The 18,633-nt window shown below is 39.4% G+C and overlaps 1 protein-coding gene across 7 annotated transcripts in view; it reads right to left on the reverse strand.

Annotated features, from left to right (window-relative positions):
- Window positions 1-18,633, reverse strand: part of TBL1X (transducin beta like 1 X-linked) — a 199,560-nt gene that overhangs the window by 78,933 nt on the left and 101,994 nt on the right. For all 7 annotated transcript variants that reach the window (XM_083825239.1, XM_083825241.1, XM_083825244.1 and 4 more), the window contains one exon: window positions 16,095-16,202. The gene's annotated coding sequence lies outside the window, so the exon portion shown is untranslated. The remainder of the gene's footprint in view (window positions 1-16,094; window positions 16,203-18,633) is intronic.

Below are 18,633 nucleotides of genomic sequence, written 5' to 3' on the forward strand. Positions count from 1 at the left end.
TGATGGTGATGAATGGCACATAGATTTCAAATAGGTTTGTACAAAGAAGATGAGGAACATTTTAGGGAGCTAAAATGAGGAACATTTTAGGGAGCTGTGAATATAAGGTCTGCTAAAGTATAAAGTCTGCTAAATATAAAGTCTGCTAGAGCCACATGACACACAACGTGAAGGATGCAACATGCCTTTTCTCCCTCACATGGAACAACATAGTAATTTTAGTACAGTGTTGTTATAGCAAAAGTCACCAAGAAACTTTGTTTTTGCTCCTTCAGGGCCACAAGGGTAACCTCTGCTCTGGGTGCCTGAAGGTCAAATGGCACCTTCCAGTATTAAATTCCTTGGTCTACACCTTGGCAGACAACTGATTTTTTACTTCCTTGCCATCAAAACTCTAGTTTCAAAAACAAGCCTGGTACTCAATACAGGCACACGTTAATCTCTCTGACCTCAAAACTAAGGAAAACAAATGGCCCTGAAGAAATTAAAACAAGAAATGCCAACCTTGGGTATCTGAATCAGGACTGCAAACGGGGCAATATTCTGTTACCGAAAATTCGGACACACTTTGTTTGGTTCACTTAGCTACAGAAGCTGTGGCTAAAGGCAGAAAGAAACTCCAAAAGGTACATATGTATTTGAGGCAAATCCTGACTTGCATGCCCTTGGCTCTGGCGCTTCGCTCCTTGCCCCGAGCTGCTGCCTGCTGTGGCCAGAAATCTGCCGCGGCGGTGGCCCGGGCATGCGGCACCAGCAGGGCCCCAGGTGCTAACTGAGGTAGCGGGCCGTGACAGGGCCCTGACGGCCTGGCACTCGCACTCACCACGGGCACCATGGCTGTCCCTGGGCCCCTGCCTCTGGGGACGGGCCAGCCCTCAGCCGCTAAGTCTGAGCTCAGCATTAGATGGTACCCTAATGGGAACGGCAGCAAGTGATAAAAGCAAGGGGATGAAAATCAGGATGGCCAGCTCTGAAGCCTGCCTCTGTCACAGATTTGTGTTGCGGTTTATGCCTGAACTGCAGTTTTCTGTCAGCTCCAGCCAGTGAGAGGGAACGTGGCTCCAGCCAGTGCCCGATGAGACACGAGTGCCACTGGGCAGCAGCAAATGCCCCAGCCACGGCCCCTTGTGTCATGTCCCCGCTGCTGCCACAGGAAAGGCTTTGACGGCATGACTGAACGCCATGGGGATGTAGCACGAGCTAACTCTTGCCATATATTAAAAGGGGCCCATGTACATGCTGAATTATTTCCCTCTACTTTACTAAGAAGAAAAATCCCTTTTTAGAAAGAATTTTGCGAGTGTTTTATCTCTCTCTTTAGCTATAAACTCAAATAACATATTTTGACCACCCTTAGAATTGAGTTGGATGATAAATGGAGTCCATAGTAAACCCCGTGATTAATTATAAACTGTTAAAGTCTGTTTGTGTTAGCATAAAAATGTGTATTAAAAAGACTTAGATTTGTTTTCTTATCCTACACAACCACCCCTTTCCTTAAAAAGTCAGAACTATTCCAAAATTTAGTAACAGCCATGTGCACCTACAGAGAAACACAGTATTATCCAGAGAGAAAATCCTTCGCTATGAAGTCTGACGTTTCATCTTGTATAATCCCTAAGCTGTCTTTGTGCCAGAGAAGAAAAACAAGCCTTTAGTACCGAAAATTACTGCATTTCCTTGGAACCATAATTTACTTGTAAATAAAACCATCATTTGAACACTGAAATTAAGAAAAAATATTTCAAGCTTGCTCCATATTACCCTGTTGAAGTATGGTTTGTAATTCAAAATAATGAGATATACTAGGTCATTTAAGCTGAAGACTGATTCCTGAAGATCATAATTGACTCTCAGTTCCAACTCTGCAACCTTGGGAAATATTAACTTCATCTTTTTACTTACAGCCCACTGTAAAGTGTTTTATAATATTTCATTTAGGAAATCTACCTCACCAGTATTTTCTGATAATTAACTAGACAAAAATTAAGGAAAAAATGAAATGAAAAACAAAATGGTAGTGCTAAACTTATCAAAGGATATAAACCACCACATATCTTTGCTTTGAGATACATCATCATCACAATAATAGAAAAATGACCCTGACTTTGAATTCAAGGTTGATTGAATTTCGTCACACTCTCAACCTTTCAGCTTCCTGTTAATTCAAATTATTAATTGGCATATATCCAGAAGGAGCAGAGGAGGGGAAATCTAATTTGTGTATGTACTTACACAAGTAAAAACTCCCTTTACAATCGCTTATCTTCCTATTCCCTCTGTTCATCTTCCAGAAAAAGCAACAGAATGAGAGCAGAAGTAGTTTTTAGTTCAAAATGATGAAGCGCTGAAAGTATAACAATTTTTCAGCAACTGCAGAAACACATATCCTTGCCTTTTTTTCTCCCTTTGTTTTCATCACTTGTATTAGATATATTTTAAACACTGCACACCACAGCAAGTCCCTCAGACAGAAGATGTAAAGGCAAGGCTGCCTTCCCATAAAAGTTGCATTTGAAGCTCTACGCTAAACCCGTCGGGGTTATTAAAGTAAAGGCTGAGACGCTACGGCTCTCAATGAAAGCAGAGGCATGACAGTGCTTCCAGTGTACTTACAGGAGCTCATCTCTTGCAGGTCTAGGGGAGGCAAAGTTCCAGAGGAAGAAGAGGAGGGATGCAGGAGCTAGCACACAAATAGAGAGAAAAGCTGATTTCTCCACCTTCTCAGTTCTATCTTTCTTGCATTACCTCCCCCGATTATTTTTGTCTTTTATCGTTTCTTTGTTATACTTTTAGAATTTCCCTATTTCCCCTCAGGGTTTGAGGTATTCAGAACTGAGGTTAGTTTTATGCTGGGGTGGCTGAAACTTCGCAGTTTTCTATTTCCAAGACACAGTTGACTAAATTTGGCAACATTTACAGTATCTGCTGAAATCAACACCTGACTTCCTCTATACCAAGTAGCATTGGCTAGATAACTGACATTAAAAAAAGGAGAAAAAAGAAAAAAAAAAAAAGGTAATCACTGTCATCTGCCTTGTTTTGATATCAGTCACTTTTTACTGCTACCATTGAAAGAGAAAACGGTTATATGTAGAAAACATACAATTCAGACTCAGTTGTGCCAAGTTATGCTGGCATTTAGAAGGGCTGGAGTTAAAAGTAGTCCACAATTTTATTTATATGCCCTCAATTTCTTTCCTTAATGAAAACCTGATGGTCGAAAGCAGAGAAACTTTGGTGGTTCAGCTGACAGTGGCAAATGATCCTAGGAGGATGCACGCAACTTATTTAGTGGGAGAACTCCGCTATGGGGAGCTTGGATACAGTCAAACAGAAATACTACAGTACCGTGGTCCAGCTGATGAATTTTTCACTCCTTGCTACATAGCAATATGAAAAATGGCATTATGGACTTTGGATTTCATGCTGCTTTTTGTGATATTGTTCCCACGCAAAATGCACTTGCCTTTTATTGGGTCTATCCGGTAAGTGGGAACCAAAAGTCAACCTGCATAGTTTTTTTTCTTGCACATCACTACTAATACGAAGACGTCTTAAAGTGAATTTTGCTCAGATCTTTGAGTGCAATACCTCTTTTGCAGTGTCACCGCCACAGATAGAGATGAACAGCTGTATCTGACTGAAAATTACTCAACCATTCTACTGTTGAACAGGGAGGAGAAGTTACACCTGGCTGTCTGGCATCAGTGCTGTCTCTGGCTAATAGTCACAAACACAGGCAACAGCCCCTCGTTACTACGAGCAACAGCACCAGTTCCAAGTACATGCTGAAGACAGTCGTAAATCAAAGATTTAGAGCCACAAGCTACACAGTTACTTCGCAGAATCTGCATGCAAATTAGAAGGTGTAATTTAGCCTCTAACATAATCAAATGCCCTTGAAAGACGCAGGGAGTAACAGTTCATTTCAGTAGGTCCATCACCCAATCCTAACATCTACAAATGGGGGCATCACTAAGCAAGGTACCCAAAAGCTCATTTTTCAATTGTTCCCTTCCCACATCTTTACAGATTCTGAAATAATTCAACCGTTCTGCCTGCCTAAGAGCTAAATAATTTCAACTGTAGCTTAAACTCACTTGGAAAAAAAGATGCACCCTGTCATCACTTTCCCAAGCCCTGAGGGTTCTGCAAAATCCAGTCACATCTGCACTGCATACAATAAGTAACCACATCATGTTTTTAGGTCTTGACCACATCCTTTTACCTCCATTTCAGTTTGGCGGGCCTAATTTAAGTAGTGGTTTACTAATTAGGTGGAAAAGCACTAAAAATGCCAGCAAAACCAAGCAGAATTCAAGTCCCAGTAGCTATTTTGCCTTCAGTGGTCGCTTCCTTAGCTGCCAGATCGAAGGTATCACAGACGACACTCATACAGACAGCAGAACTCAAGCCTGAGGATTAGACACAATTAGATGCTGCTGATGAGCAAACCAGAACTTGTCGTTTCAGCTTTTACAAAATGCATGGGAAGCAAAAGCTTCATAAGAATCCTACTGACAGCACGCTCTGTTTTCACTCCTAAGTCTGTTTACTTCATGTTTACTATGTGGAGAAGGTAAAATACAAATGGGTGTGTGGGGGGGGAAGATAGTGTGTCACTGTTTTTATTCTCACACTGGACGAAAAGCCTCACAATTATGTGAGATTACACACCGTCCACAAGGAAATCACTGTTGTTCTCAGCTGTTAAGTTGGAGTCAATAGGAGGAAAAAGTCGCTGTTGTTTTAAAGCAATGACCAAGTAAGTTTTTATTTACCGTCTATGATCCAGTAGGAAAGAAGCAATTTCTAAGGGCAGAATGCTAAATTTGTGTGTGCTGTATCAATTAGAAACCCTACGTGTCACCCAAACCCACTTCTGCATTATTCTGTATTGAACAAAACTAAACTAAGAGAGGCTAATTAATATAAATATTAACATGATGAGACATAGTACATGATAAATTGTCGTTGGTTTTAGTGATTTTTTAATGCCCAGTCTTTAGGCTCAGATAATACAAAACACAACAGTAGGAAAATGTGATCACAGATACGTGAATTTATCTGTTATATCAGCGCAGCCCTAGTTTAGAGCAGTTTAAATGAGCTTTGATAATGAAAGGTGACGGAACCAGCTCAAATGGTGCAAGTGATTTGATTAGCTCCATGCTAACCATCATGGGTAGATTTAATTTAGAGCTGAGTGATCACGTCTGACTGTGGTAAACAGCTTAGCATCTGCCTTCCAAGGTAACATCTTCATATGAGAGAAAGAGAGATTGTGATCTGCTACGTTCACAATTTTGTAGCTAAACCCCCATTCTCTGCAAACATATTTCAAGCTTTTGGTGTCTTCTCAAGACAAACAACTACAATAAAGAGAACTATGCAAGCTTCTAGAACACCAAGCAATCACCTAGATGAATATAATCTGCTGTTTAAACTCCCTCTAAATCTACTGAAAAAAGTATAAATTAGAATTATGTAAACAAGCCCTGGGGCTGAGTTTAGTGGTCAACTAGAACAAATGGGACAAAGCTGCAGCAAAAGCCATATACCTAAAATAATTCATCAACACATCAACTTCAGTAATAATGAACATGCCATAGTACTAGAAATTTTATTTTCTCCATCCCTGCAGAAACAAGGCTACTCCTATTTTGTTCCCTCTTTTGAAGCAACACACAATTCTTCCCCTGCATGGAAACAATGCTTTGAATCAATACAAATGCAATCTCATCTGTCTCCGATAGATGTGTGCGAAAATTTTAGTAACAGAAGCATTATGTAATGGTGGTGACACTCACCTAACAATGAATTATTAATATTCTCTCTACTGTGAAATCCATAAGCAAAAGTGACTTTAGAGTCAAGATGAGAACATTTGCAAAAAGGCTGGATTTCTAAAAACCTCCAGCAAAGTTGCCACCCTCTTTAATCACAGCACTGCAGGCAGACAGCGATTACAGGACTGGCGACACAGTGAGAAGAGAGAGCTCTGAGAGACACGGCACAATGAAAGCTTTGGGGAATGACCGAAATAAGCACTTGCAAGAGAAACCGAAATTCTATGGAATGAGATTTTGGAAATTTTCAAAATATTGATGGAAAAGTTAATATGAAGGGAGAGAAAGATGGTTAGTTTATAGAAAAAGAGGGAAAACAGTCGGTAAGCTGCTATTTATGTCTACCACAAAATTGGTACTAAGCAAAAACAACAGGCTTAGTCTATCTCAGATAGATACCAAGTTTTCCCTCATTTTTGGATTTCAGCTGCTGTAGCTAATCAAGCATCTACGGACTGGAAAAACTTGTAGGACCTCATGGCTCCAGCCTCCCAGCTGGGTTTCGGTCAGACCATTTTTTTCTCCCCTTCCACTCAACTGCACTGCTCTAATTGCTTCTACTGATCCTCTTCTTCATCCCTCAGAGCACAGTCCTCAGATCGATGTCACTACAGATAGCTTTGCGTCTTTGACTTTTGCTGCTCTGACCTTGGGCTATTTTATTTCAAACTAGTATTGAATTAGTTACGCGCTTTTTTGAATGATCTCTGCATAGTTTCAGACATGCACTTATGGGGAGATTTTTCATTCTTCGAGCTTACAAAGACTGTAGTTATTACCAGATTTTCAAAATGTTATCTAATCAGGATGAATTCAAAAAATTTGGGTCTACCCTTAAGCAGATAACTTGCAAAGATATGTCCGTATCTAGAGAGAAATGTAATGCATACATAAAAAGGGAAGAATGGTTTCTCCTGTTTACTACTAAATACAGATTAATCAATTTGTTTAAAACAGAGAACAGAACCACCCCACTATGATTAACAGCTTGACATAAAGCTAGAGTTGGTAAAAATAAAAGGGGGGGGGGGGGAATATGGGAATAATAATGTATGATCTAGAAAGGTCTAAAGCAGGGTTTTGGCAAAACATGGCTGGAAACAACCTGCTGGCATATCAGATAAAATACGCCTAAGGCTAAACTTGCTATCACAGCTGAACTTCTGGCTCAAAGAAGAAAGAATTTGGAAAAAAATCATGAAATCATGAAAAAAAGTGTAAAAAGATGTTACTGTGCTAAAACTTCAGCAAGAAATCAAGAAATTTTAAAACATGGAATTAATTTCCATTTGAGGTCAACAAACATTTTGAAGTAAGTAATTAAGCCTTAAATGACCAAAGCTATTTAATATCTGTATTCATGGAACAGAACCAGATAAGTAAAAAGAAGACACTGTTTCATTTAAGGCTGAATTGCAATGTTTATTTAAAAGGTATGCTACACCCTTGTTTTGTGCCAATAAAAGGATTATTGTTTTTGCCTGATGATGCTCACTTTTTAATATAGAGCAAAAGCCCCTTTTCAAAGTCAAAGCATATTCATGTATTCATGCCAAATCTTTTTTGGAACAAATTTCGTAACTTGGAAGCTCACAGGACAAATAAGCATACTTTCTGCATTTCATTTCTCTACAGACATAAGAAGATATTCTAATATTAAACAAGTATTTAACATTGAACGTATTATTAATAAGGCAACATGACAAAATGTTTCAAGTCTACTTTGAGTTTATATGGGACGCGATTCAATTCCTGTAAAAAAAAGCCAACAGCTACACTTGAATTACACCCAGATTTCCCCAAACTAATTTTACTGTGCTATCAGCATTGAGCAGAAGAGGCAGAAACAGCAGCAGCACCTCCAAGCTAAAACATCAGAAGCAGCATTAGACTGCTCAAGATGTATTTACATACCATTTGCAAGCAACTCCTTGCTATACCATGATCCAGAAAAGTATTTCTGAACCAGCAGTCCAGAAATTGCCGTTAACTAGCATGGTAGGAATACTTTTTAAGATGGATTGCTGTTTTCCTAATCTTGTCAACTACACTTAATGGGACATATCCTGAACACATTTTTAGATAAACCAGCTAGAACACAAGTTTGCCTTAATGCTGTGGCAATTGGAAGTGGGGCAATTGATTTATGAAGGCAAGAATACACCAAGAAGTTGCAAAATACTACTAGAAACAAACTGCAAGCTGATCTTTTGGATATTATACATTTTTCGCAATAGCGTACCTAGACAAAGGCTATTAAATAAACAATAAACTATGTAAGTATATAATTAAAATACCACGGACAGTTCATATACATGTAGTTCAGTATAAAAGTAAGAACATTACTGCATTTGCAGGCCAGTTCCGGCTCTGTCCTGTTCCACCTAGACGTGATCCTGTGCAGGGTGCTCTGGTGGCCCTGCCTGAGCAGGGGGTCGGAGCGGATGACCTCCAGAGCTCCCTGCCAGCCTCACCCACGCTGTGACTGTAACTCTGTCGGGGATGTAGCTAGTTCATTAAGGAGGATCCCTCAAACGATGACCTGAAGAGAAGCTTTAATTGTTTTCTTTTCCAGTACCTTCTTAGAGGCTAACGTCAGGTTTTGCGTGGCAATTTATACTACATTTCAACGAAGAGAGAAAATTTCTAGCCAAAGTCTTGAACTCAGTGGAATCAGTAAGAAAGCTGCCAGTGACTTCAGACCAGCTAATAATGACAAAGATTAGTACAGACCACTAAAATACAAACACTTTAAAACACTGTATCTTTGCCTTTTTGTTTATAAAGAATTATCTGAGTTAGACTGGCATCTTTTTTGTGCTGTGGGGAACCAGGAGTATTTTATACTTACAAAATCAGATTTACGGTGTTGAATGTAATCGCTCTTTAAACATATGAATATACGAATAAAGAAAAAAAGGATGTTCTTATCTTTCTTCTCTATTTTCCATAATGGCATGGAATGGTGATTAAGATGAATCATTAAATGCAGAGACCTTGATTATTGGGGGAACCAAAGAGAGACTAGAGAGAAATTGTTTTACATTTCCTTGATCAGAAATGCGCAAGCATGCAATAGAAGAAGGTTCCTGTGATTGATTATTCTGTTTATTAGGACTGGAAGCAGGCTAGATAAATGGGAAATTAATTTGTGCATGCATCACTTGAACTGAGATTATTTAAACTGATTTAAGTTGACCATAAATACAATTCATGCTAGACAGATTTGGGATAGTCGCTAACCTACATTGTAGCTCACAGAGTAGCCAACACTAAAACGTTAACCACCTCATATGGAATGAAAACTACAAGACAGCTTTGTTTTATCACAATGGACACATTGTTTGAAGAAGTCCCTTTCCATTCCTCATACATCTTCTGAGTCGGTAAAAACCATAATAAAACCCAACGTCCGGAGCCACATATTAGAAAAAGGAGCGATCCTATGCAGTCCTGGGAATCCATCTCACCAGTGACCGTCTGCAGGCAACGTCGATTATTCGAAGGGCTCTGCCGAATCCGTGCAAAGCACTGCAGGGCCGGCTGCCCTCCGCAACACGGAGCGAGCAGCAGCAGCAGCGTTTGCTTCTGTTGGGCAGCTGGAGCTCCCCGCCCGGCACAGCGGGACGCTGCCTCGTCTCCCCCTGCCTGCTCTGGAGCTGCAGCGTCCCAGCTGCCTCGTCGTCCCAGCACGTTGCAGCTGAGCTCAGCCGCCAGTGGCTGGACACCGACTTTGCACCACATGGTGCGGGACGCCCGAGCGCACTGCTCCTGTGGCTCAGGTGCAGGCTCTGCTGTATCTTACACCACCACGGCCTTCTCGGTGATACTTCCTTTCCAGCTGTAACGCTACAACAGCTCTACCAACTCTGCGTAATCACATTTACGTAAGAAAAGCTTGGGCCAAGGTACCCCGTTACAAGGTCAAGTGCGAACGTGTGACCTCAGTGTGTAAGTAAAAATGTTGTACCAGCAATGACACGCTTGCAACACCATTTTGATTAATTATACCTCAAATCTCACAAGTTCACACTGAATAATTACTTCTTAACTCTCACGACTACAGATAATCAAACTTTTGAGGAAAAATAATAATTTGATTTCTTTTCACTTGCAGCGCTTGAAGTAAAGACTGGACAGTAAAATATTATGTGAAAATCCTCACAGGCTGACCGAAGACTGAAATTCTTCACTACAGCTGATAAAAGGAACTGATGCTAATCCGTATACCAGGCGCAAATCTTGAGCACATGCAATCTATACAGAAACATGATTATCAATAATTTGTATGAATTCTCCATTAAGTCAAAGCAGTTCAGGTAGAAATAGCCCATACAAGTAAGTAAATGGCAACACAGATCCTGTGCATCTAAAATACTTCACTTACAGAGAACTTATTGAAAGAACATGTATATTACGTGTCCTTTTTCTCTGTGGGATGAATCTGGGAGATGTTCAGATATTTAGAAGTATGTTCAACTAGACTGCTCATAATAATTCTTTTTCGACAGAATAGTGTGATAAAAAAAAAGAATTTAGTTTAAAGCAAAGGCTTCAAGTAAACAAACATTTGAAAGGCAGAAAATCCTGGTCTTCTTCAGAAGGAAACTGCTCTAACTCTATTTGGGAAGCAGCAGGTTCACTGCTCATACATACTTTTTCATCGCAAGTAGTTTACAGAAGATATTATGCCTCTGGTACATGCCAGGCACACCAAGTTTTCCAGAGCGCCACAGCCTGAGCTGAATCCATGAGGGCAGTGAATTCCTTCAGTTCTGCCCAGACAAGTCAAGCAGGCTTCGGGTGGAGGAGAAGAGTGGCTTGGTTGCGTGGTCTCTGCAAGGCACAGCTCTCCTTCCCCACCATCACTGCGCGGCCGCTCCACGCTCCCAACCTGAGCGGTGGCAGATTTCTAGAACAGATTTCATTCATACCTCGTGGAGGTACGCACGCACCTTTGACATAGTCTGGAACTCCGGGTAAACTAAATACACACTTTATTAGTGATTAGCACATAAATCATCTTTGTCCAGACTTTGTATTTATTACTAGCACTTTCAGGTGATTGACATGATGAACATGGAATCCTAACGTGCTCTGCACATCAGGTACAGAGACTGCAGGACGGTCAGACCTCAGTCTTAAAAGATCTGAGTTATGCCTTAAATAATCACAAATTTAGTTTAAAAATCCAAGGATAATGCATTTTATCATCTTATTTTGGAATGCATCCTCAAGACTCTCCACTATCATCAAAAACCTATCATCAAAAAGAGTAGCAGTAGATTGAAATACTACTATTATGAAAAAGCAAGGCTCAAAACAAGGATCTCAGAAGTTGGCCATGACAGGAAGAGTAGCTTCCTTACCTCTTTAGCACAATGTAAAGTCATAAAAATTGTTACCTATGTACAAGTTCATAGAATCATTAAGGTTGGAAAAGATCTCCAAGATCATCTGGTCCAACCATCCCCCTACCACCAGTATCACCCAATAAACCATGACCCTAAATGTTCATGTTCTAGCAAGATATACTTTATTCTGACTCATCTACAAGGTCAAAAAAAAAAAGCAAAAACCTGATCAAATAATATTTTCATGAACTAAAATAAAGAGTTCAGTAAACTGATGCACCAACTAGTAAGGGCAGTATCAGGGAATATGCAAACATAACATGGTTTTAGACCTGAAATAACCACAAATGATAAACATCCTTTACATTTCTATGTTATTTTAAAATATGCTTACTTTTAAAAATATTATGCCAACAGTTCACTATTTTTCAGTGAACAGTGACTTGTAAGAATAACTTCAGAATAATGAATAACGAACGCCAAGCAATCAAAGCGAATAGTTCTTCTGTAGGCCCACAGGCTCTGAATTACTTGTTGACTATATCTGAAAAGCAATCTTAGAAATCAAAACCAATATACAGTTTGTTTACCAAAAAACAAACAAAAAAACATTATAAAGGATATAGTTTGAAAGTAGCTTGACTGTTGTAGTTCACAAGTCTAAGTGACCTACGAAATGAACTGGTAGGACCTACTGCCAACAGTACCCCTTTTTACCATAAAGAAAGTTTCTCAGTTTGCCTCTGCACTACCATGGATAAAGTTCTAAATAAATTAACACGAGGTATGGAAAATCCCTAGTTGTAAAAATGTACAGAAGTTGTTAAGGAATAAGTATGCATAGATGTATTATAATACTTTTAAAACTCATACATTTGTAAGCCAACTGTTTGACGACAGTTACTTTAACCTTCCTTGTATGAAATACAATATTCTCATTTACAAAGATGATGCATACTTCAAAGAATTTCAACAAGAAAACTGTGTTCGTGCAAGTGCAGTACTAAAGCACAGGACTGAAAAAACTTCTGTAGTCCAGTCCCAGGCAAAAGGGTAGATCTACTAACAAACGATCACTGACTATGCAAAATCTTATTGACTTTTTATGCTTAATAGCTAAAGAACATTACAACTCTGTACAAATCAGAGGAATAAATGACTACAACATTTTCTCGATAGCCAAAGGAGCCAAAGTCAAAATTAGATGCAGGAACAGACCCCGGGGAGGCTGAAAAAGCTGTACAGCGCACAGGCACAGAGTACTACACTAAGGGCAGAACAGGAAGAGACTCTAGAAGCTGTTCTCTTTTGACTCTAAAACTTTACCCCTGAATTAAGAAAGATTACTCAGATGAGAGAGAGTACAGATCCTCTTCACTGCTGGCTTCTGTGAAGCATTATCTATGAAGATAACAAGACACAAAATGCAAAGTTCTTCTTCATTAAAGTAGGGATGAGAATTAGCAAAATAACATGATTTTACCTAACTTTATGCTTAGTGGCTCTCACAACAGTGGCAAAATTTGTTTTATTTATTTATTTATTGTTTGTTTGTTTGTTTCCTTAGACCCTCAGAAATACCTGCTTTAGTCATGCAAAAGCCTGTAGCTTTTTGGTTTTCCTCTTACTGGTTCAAATAAGAAATTGCTCCAGAACTGTCTAAGCAGATTTGCACCAGCTGCTCCTAGTACCTCTCCAAAATCCAAGAAAGGGTTTCTACAGCACTTGATGCCGTGAATTTGCATGAATTTCTTCTGCAACTTCTTTCTTTGAAGCATGACATTTTCTACCTATATTGGCTCCATCTTCACTGTAGACTGGTGAGAGCCATTCTCTTCGGGAGACAGTGTTACTATGAGACGGAAAAGTGCTAAAGCACATATCGTCAGTTCAACTTACATCATCTCTGGCTAGAATAAGAACAGCTGCACATTTCAGAAAGAAAGACGTGAAAGAGGTCCTGGAGATCTGCCTGATCTTCTAAGTGACAGAAAACAAGAAGTAAAAAGACTGAGGATCAATTATTGGCTATGTTTCTGGTGAAGAGTTGACAGACTCTGGTCTTTGGAACTGCAATTCATATCCATGGAGAGAAGGAGCAATATTTACAGAGTAAGCTTCATGTCAGTGACATGTGGTTACTGTCTTCGGATAAGGATGAGCTAGGGCAGGCAAAAGGCTTCTAAAGTAAACTGTGAGGTGTTACAGAAACAAATGCAGTACAAATTCAACCTTACATATGGCAACCTCTGTGGAGTGAAGGATCAGAGGCCTGAGAAGCAAGCAAGCAAGCCTGTAAACTTTTATTTAGAAGTAGATACTATGTATAGTTGCTGTTGCTTCAAACTACTGGGGAGGTCTCCACAATTAAAATATTAAAATCATAATTTTTAACTTTTCAGGAAAACTTGTTATTAAACAAAGCAAGGAAAAAATAAATAGAGGATGATACACCACATTGATGGTACCATTATCTCCCCAAATTGTTGATAAACCAAGGGCTTAAGATCTTGAATACACATAGATCATACACTAGCAGATCTCAGGAGAATATATTGTTGGTAAGATGAGATAAAGCAAGCCACCAAACCGTATCAGAAAACTGGGCCATCTACTCTGTAAGAATGTATTTGTGAAACATGAAAATAACTACAAAAGATTTCCATCTCAGATGTCATCTAGAAATAACACGCAGTCAGTAGTAAAATGTCAGCCACTCCTAAATTTTATTCCTAAAATACTTTTTCAAACACCAAAAGGATAACTCCATTCTAGACCCACATATTCAGTATGTAAAGATTGGTTAATCGCAAACATGTAAGCTCGTTGGCCCAGTGAATCTGAGGAAAACTATACATTTGGGATACAGTACAGAGATGAAAATGTGGAACGACTCTCCCTACCCCACTACCAGCGGGGACCAAAGCCACTACTAAAACAGTCCAAAAAAATGGCAACCTGTGGCAAAAGGCTTACTTTAGTCCTGCATTAAGGCCATAATTAGATTGAAATGCACATTACACATGACAAAAAAAGTATTCAAAGACAATTAATTTAAATAGGAAATTATCAACCGATAGTCTCCAACTTCTGATTTATGTTTTAACAGAATATAAACATGCTATGCTTTTTAAAAAAAGAAAAGAGACAAATATTTTTGTCTCTGTAAGTAGAAAAAAACATTTTTACAGATGAGGAGGCCATTAGTAACCAAAATGAATGTTAAAAGACAACTTTAAATCAGCACACCCAGATAATTTGTGCCTTAGAGTCTTAAAAGCGTTTGAGAGAGTATCATTTCAATGATGCTAATTTTCAATACATTATGGAACACCAAAGAAATTCAGTAAGACTGCTAGCATTTTCTGCCAATATTTGAAGCTGGTAAACGGTATGATATCAGTAATTATAGAGCTCTAAGCCACTATTAATCTCAGGCAAAACAACTGACAAACTGATAGAAGATAAATTCACTGGGAAATGATACGAATAAACAGTCAACACCAGTCAACAACATTTTGTAGCAAATTGGTCAATACAGCACAAAGATGGGATTTAATAATCTGATAAAGTTACGAATTTTGGTCAAAAAAGTTACTTCATAGGTGAAACACAGAGACTTTTGAAAGGCATGTACCTTACAGCCACACATTCAAGATTAAGAAATCTGTTCTCTGTATTATCAGTTGTACCAAAATGTGAGTTAAATGGATTAAGACAGAGACAGATAAAAAATAGTACTTGTTGACAGAAAATAATAACTGAAGAAGAGTGTTCTACATTTCCCCAATAAAATCATCCAGTAGTAGCTCAACATTAGCTGAGTTTAATCACTGATACAAAAGTAAGTATAAAATATTCTTGATAGCAGTTATGACAAAGAAGGTGGCAAATTGGTTAATAAAGGTAGCAGAGTGTTTACTTGGAGTAGTATGCATCAATTCATAGGATGGGCAAAGTGTATTATAGCCACGTGGACTTATGTATCAAGAAAGAAAGTAGGTCATACCCAGAGAATGGTGCACAGAAACCGGGGACTTAAAAAAATAATAATACAATTTTCATGTCACAGAAACAATGTAATACAAATGCCAGTGAAACCTTATGACAAAAAGGGTTAATAAAACCTCCACACATGTAAGAACAGAGATACTATTTTTGTTCACAGCATTAGGGATACTGGAATAGTGAATACAGCTGTATAGTCCCCTGTATTTTCCCAAAATGGGAAGAATCTTGGTTTTTCTTGACATTTTCTCCATAATTCACCAAAAAAAAGGAAGAATTCTGTACCTCCTCACGATGTTAACCAGAACACCCCATATACTGTAATTAGCATAGCGAGGGATTTAGAAGGCAGCAGTGTGTAAAGAGCAAAACAACAATTTGAAAAGGCTACAGAGTACCAATGAAGGTTACATAAACACCCAAAAAGGCTCTGCAAATGATTCCAGGAGGTTAAGAGGGCTCAAACCTCCTGTCAGAGAAGGATCGGTACTGACAGCAGTGTAGGTACAGCAGAAAGACAGATCTTAATGCAGATGTGTTTTGGGGTTATTTCCAACCAAAGCAATTACTTAACACAGCCGCCACTTAAAGAATCATAAAGTACTTTGTTTTGTTACATTGCAGCTCTTCAGACTGTAGCTTAAAAGTCGTCTCTGAGTAAATGTAGACTTTTTGTCAAATGTCTCTGTTTGAGAGGGCTGAATTGCTGTACTCTTGAATGATAGCAATGGTAAAACTTTATCATCAGATACAAGCATAGAAATTAACTTGCAAAGCTTGAGCTGCATGTGTGGTTTCACCATGAAAAAATCTGAAAGGCAGCTGGCCAGGAGACTGTGTTCCCGAGGCAGGCTCATGCCTGGCGATTACTTTGGCTTACCTGGTCGTGAGACCCTTGAGCTGCTGAATGCTGCTCCTCGCAGGCTGCTGTCAAGAGTCTGGGGGTTTGAGTTACCATGGAGATCACCACATCTGACAGCGGAGAGGGCTGCAATGAGAGAGAGAGGTACCGGTCAAGCCGCTTCGCATCGCCTCATCAAAACAAGAGCATTTGACCCATTGCTCTTTTGGCATTCACCAATGTTCTGTCTCCCAAGTTAGGAGCTTTGGCAGAACCCTAAGAGGAAAAAAAACACCATCTGTGACAGAAAGAGAGAGAAAAGAGCAAGACCCAGTGACCCAAAACATTCAAGTGCTTTGCAAAGCTAAGTGCACTTTTCCAGGAACCTAATGCACGCTGAACTTGGCTCAACAATCTTCAGCGTCTTTGATCAAACATCAGCAAGAAATTCATCTAGCTGACAGCCTAGGGAACCACAGTTGAACACAGCACTGAAAAGCTGGTTCGCTGCCTCGCAGCAGCACACAAAAGTCATCTCTGAGAAAATGCCAGTGGAAAGTGATTTCTGTGCAAAAAGAAATAAGTAGGCCAAAGAATTCACCTTCCTGTAACTTTTTGGGGGAAGGTCTAAAAGAAAGTATTTATGAAAATCAAACATGAAAGATAGTCCGGCATTCTTCTGCAATAATAAACCTATTTGCAGACTTTTCCATGCCTGCCATCGAACACGATGAGTAAATCCTTATTTCACGTTTCCTCTGTGATTCAGCTGCAATGTATCTTAACTATCTTCCTACTCCTGCATCTCAAGCCTTACGGCTTATGCTCAGTTTTTTCTATGTAATATAATAATTAAATGCTGTGAAGTGAAATGAGATATTCTTTAGAGACTTCTTAAACTAATTATACTCTTCCGCACAAATGTTTAACAGCTTTTAAAACTATACATTGAGGATCACTTTATAATATAGTCAATTTAATAAATAGCATATTTAAAAACATCAGGAGAAGCTTTCATAAATCCAGTTCTAATTCTCAGTCTACAGTACTACAACATGTTCTCATATACACCACTGTGAGACAAGTATGCCATCTAACCAAATACAACTATTCACATGAGAAAGACACATACCTATTCTAATCGAAGCTGAATGACTATACAAGGGACAAGAAATGACTATTTAAGCATCACAAATTATTCATGATACATCATCAGCTAGAAGTCTGTATGTTTTTGGACTTTTGTCTGTTGAACACGTATGAATCTCCATCTGTCTGGCTACCCGTATGCTTGCCTATCTAATTCTCAGAAGACATTGGAATTGTTCTCCTCATTTTTTCTGTGGAGCATGTCATGTTTATGCAAAATACAACATACTCAAAAAATACAGCTCTGTGTAAATATGCAATCTGAAAATCCCAGCAATAATTAGAGGATTTTGTTGTTACAACTTCCATGTCTTATGGTAAAATTGTTAAGAGTATTAGTATATTAAAATTAACTCTATTCAATACTCTGACATTATGGGGTGCAACAATAGCTAACGCATAGGGGCTGCTCTGGAGAGAAATACCAGGGAAATAACTGACTCGTGTGCTGAAGGCTTCTGCAAGATTCATATAGTTTAGTGGATATCATAAAATACCAGATACAGGCTCATATTATAGCAATTTAAATTGATGTATTATGTGAGCTATATATTTAATTATTTCTGTCCTAACTGGACTATGGTTTCATTTGTTTTGTTCACCAATATTACACACTGGATCACATTATCACAGCATGGCTGGGGTGGGAAGGGAGCTCTGGAGCTCATCTGGTCCAATCCCCAGCTCAAGCATGGACACCCAGAGCAGGCTGCCCAGGCCCACGTCCAGGCGGCTTTTGAAGATCTACAGGGAGGAAGATCCCAGCGCTCTGCCACCCGCACAGCACAGAAGTGCTGCCTGATGTTCAGACTGAGCCTCCTGTGTTCCAGCTTGTGCCCACTGGCTCTTGTCCTGGCACTGGGCACCACTGAGCAGAGCCTGGCTCCATCCTCTCAGCACCCTCCCTTCAGGTATTTATAGACACGGCTGAGCCTCCTCTCCCTGAGCCTCCCCTTCTCCAGGCTGAGCAGTCCCAGCTCTCTCAGCCTCTCCTCACACGAGAGGTGCTCCAGTCCCTGGCAGCTTTTATCAGCGTTGGAATCCCTTGAAGGCCGTTCATCTTCCCATGTTGCTACAGGGCAAGCAGAAAGTATCAGGTAGCATGGGTCACACAGGCTGGAAGAGTTACTCAAATCCTATTCTAAGACTGGTTTTGGTTACCTTGCCAGACAACTTTTTGGTAAAAGCATTTACGCTAGCTCTCTACTTGAAAAGGCTTTTGTACTAAGACTAGAGTCAAGTAAATTAATGATTTGCAAGAAAGAAGCAAGGGAAAAGAGACAATTTGGAGATAAAAAGAAATTGCATATATATTTAAGTTTTATTATCCACAAGTGTCAGTGACATTTAAAAGTTAAAGATTTCCTTTACAACTGGGCGAGAGCATGTGTAGATGGTTGTAATAACCTGTTTTGCTAGCACATGCCCC

Source organism: Anser anser (genome assembly GCF_964211835.1).
Source record: "Anser anser genome assembly, chromosome: 1".
NCBI classification, from domain to species: Eukaryota; Metazoa; Chordata; class Aves; order Anseriformes; family Anatidae; genus Anser; species Anser anser.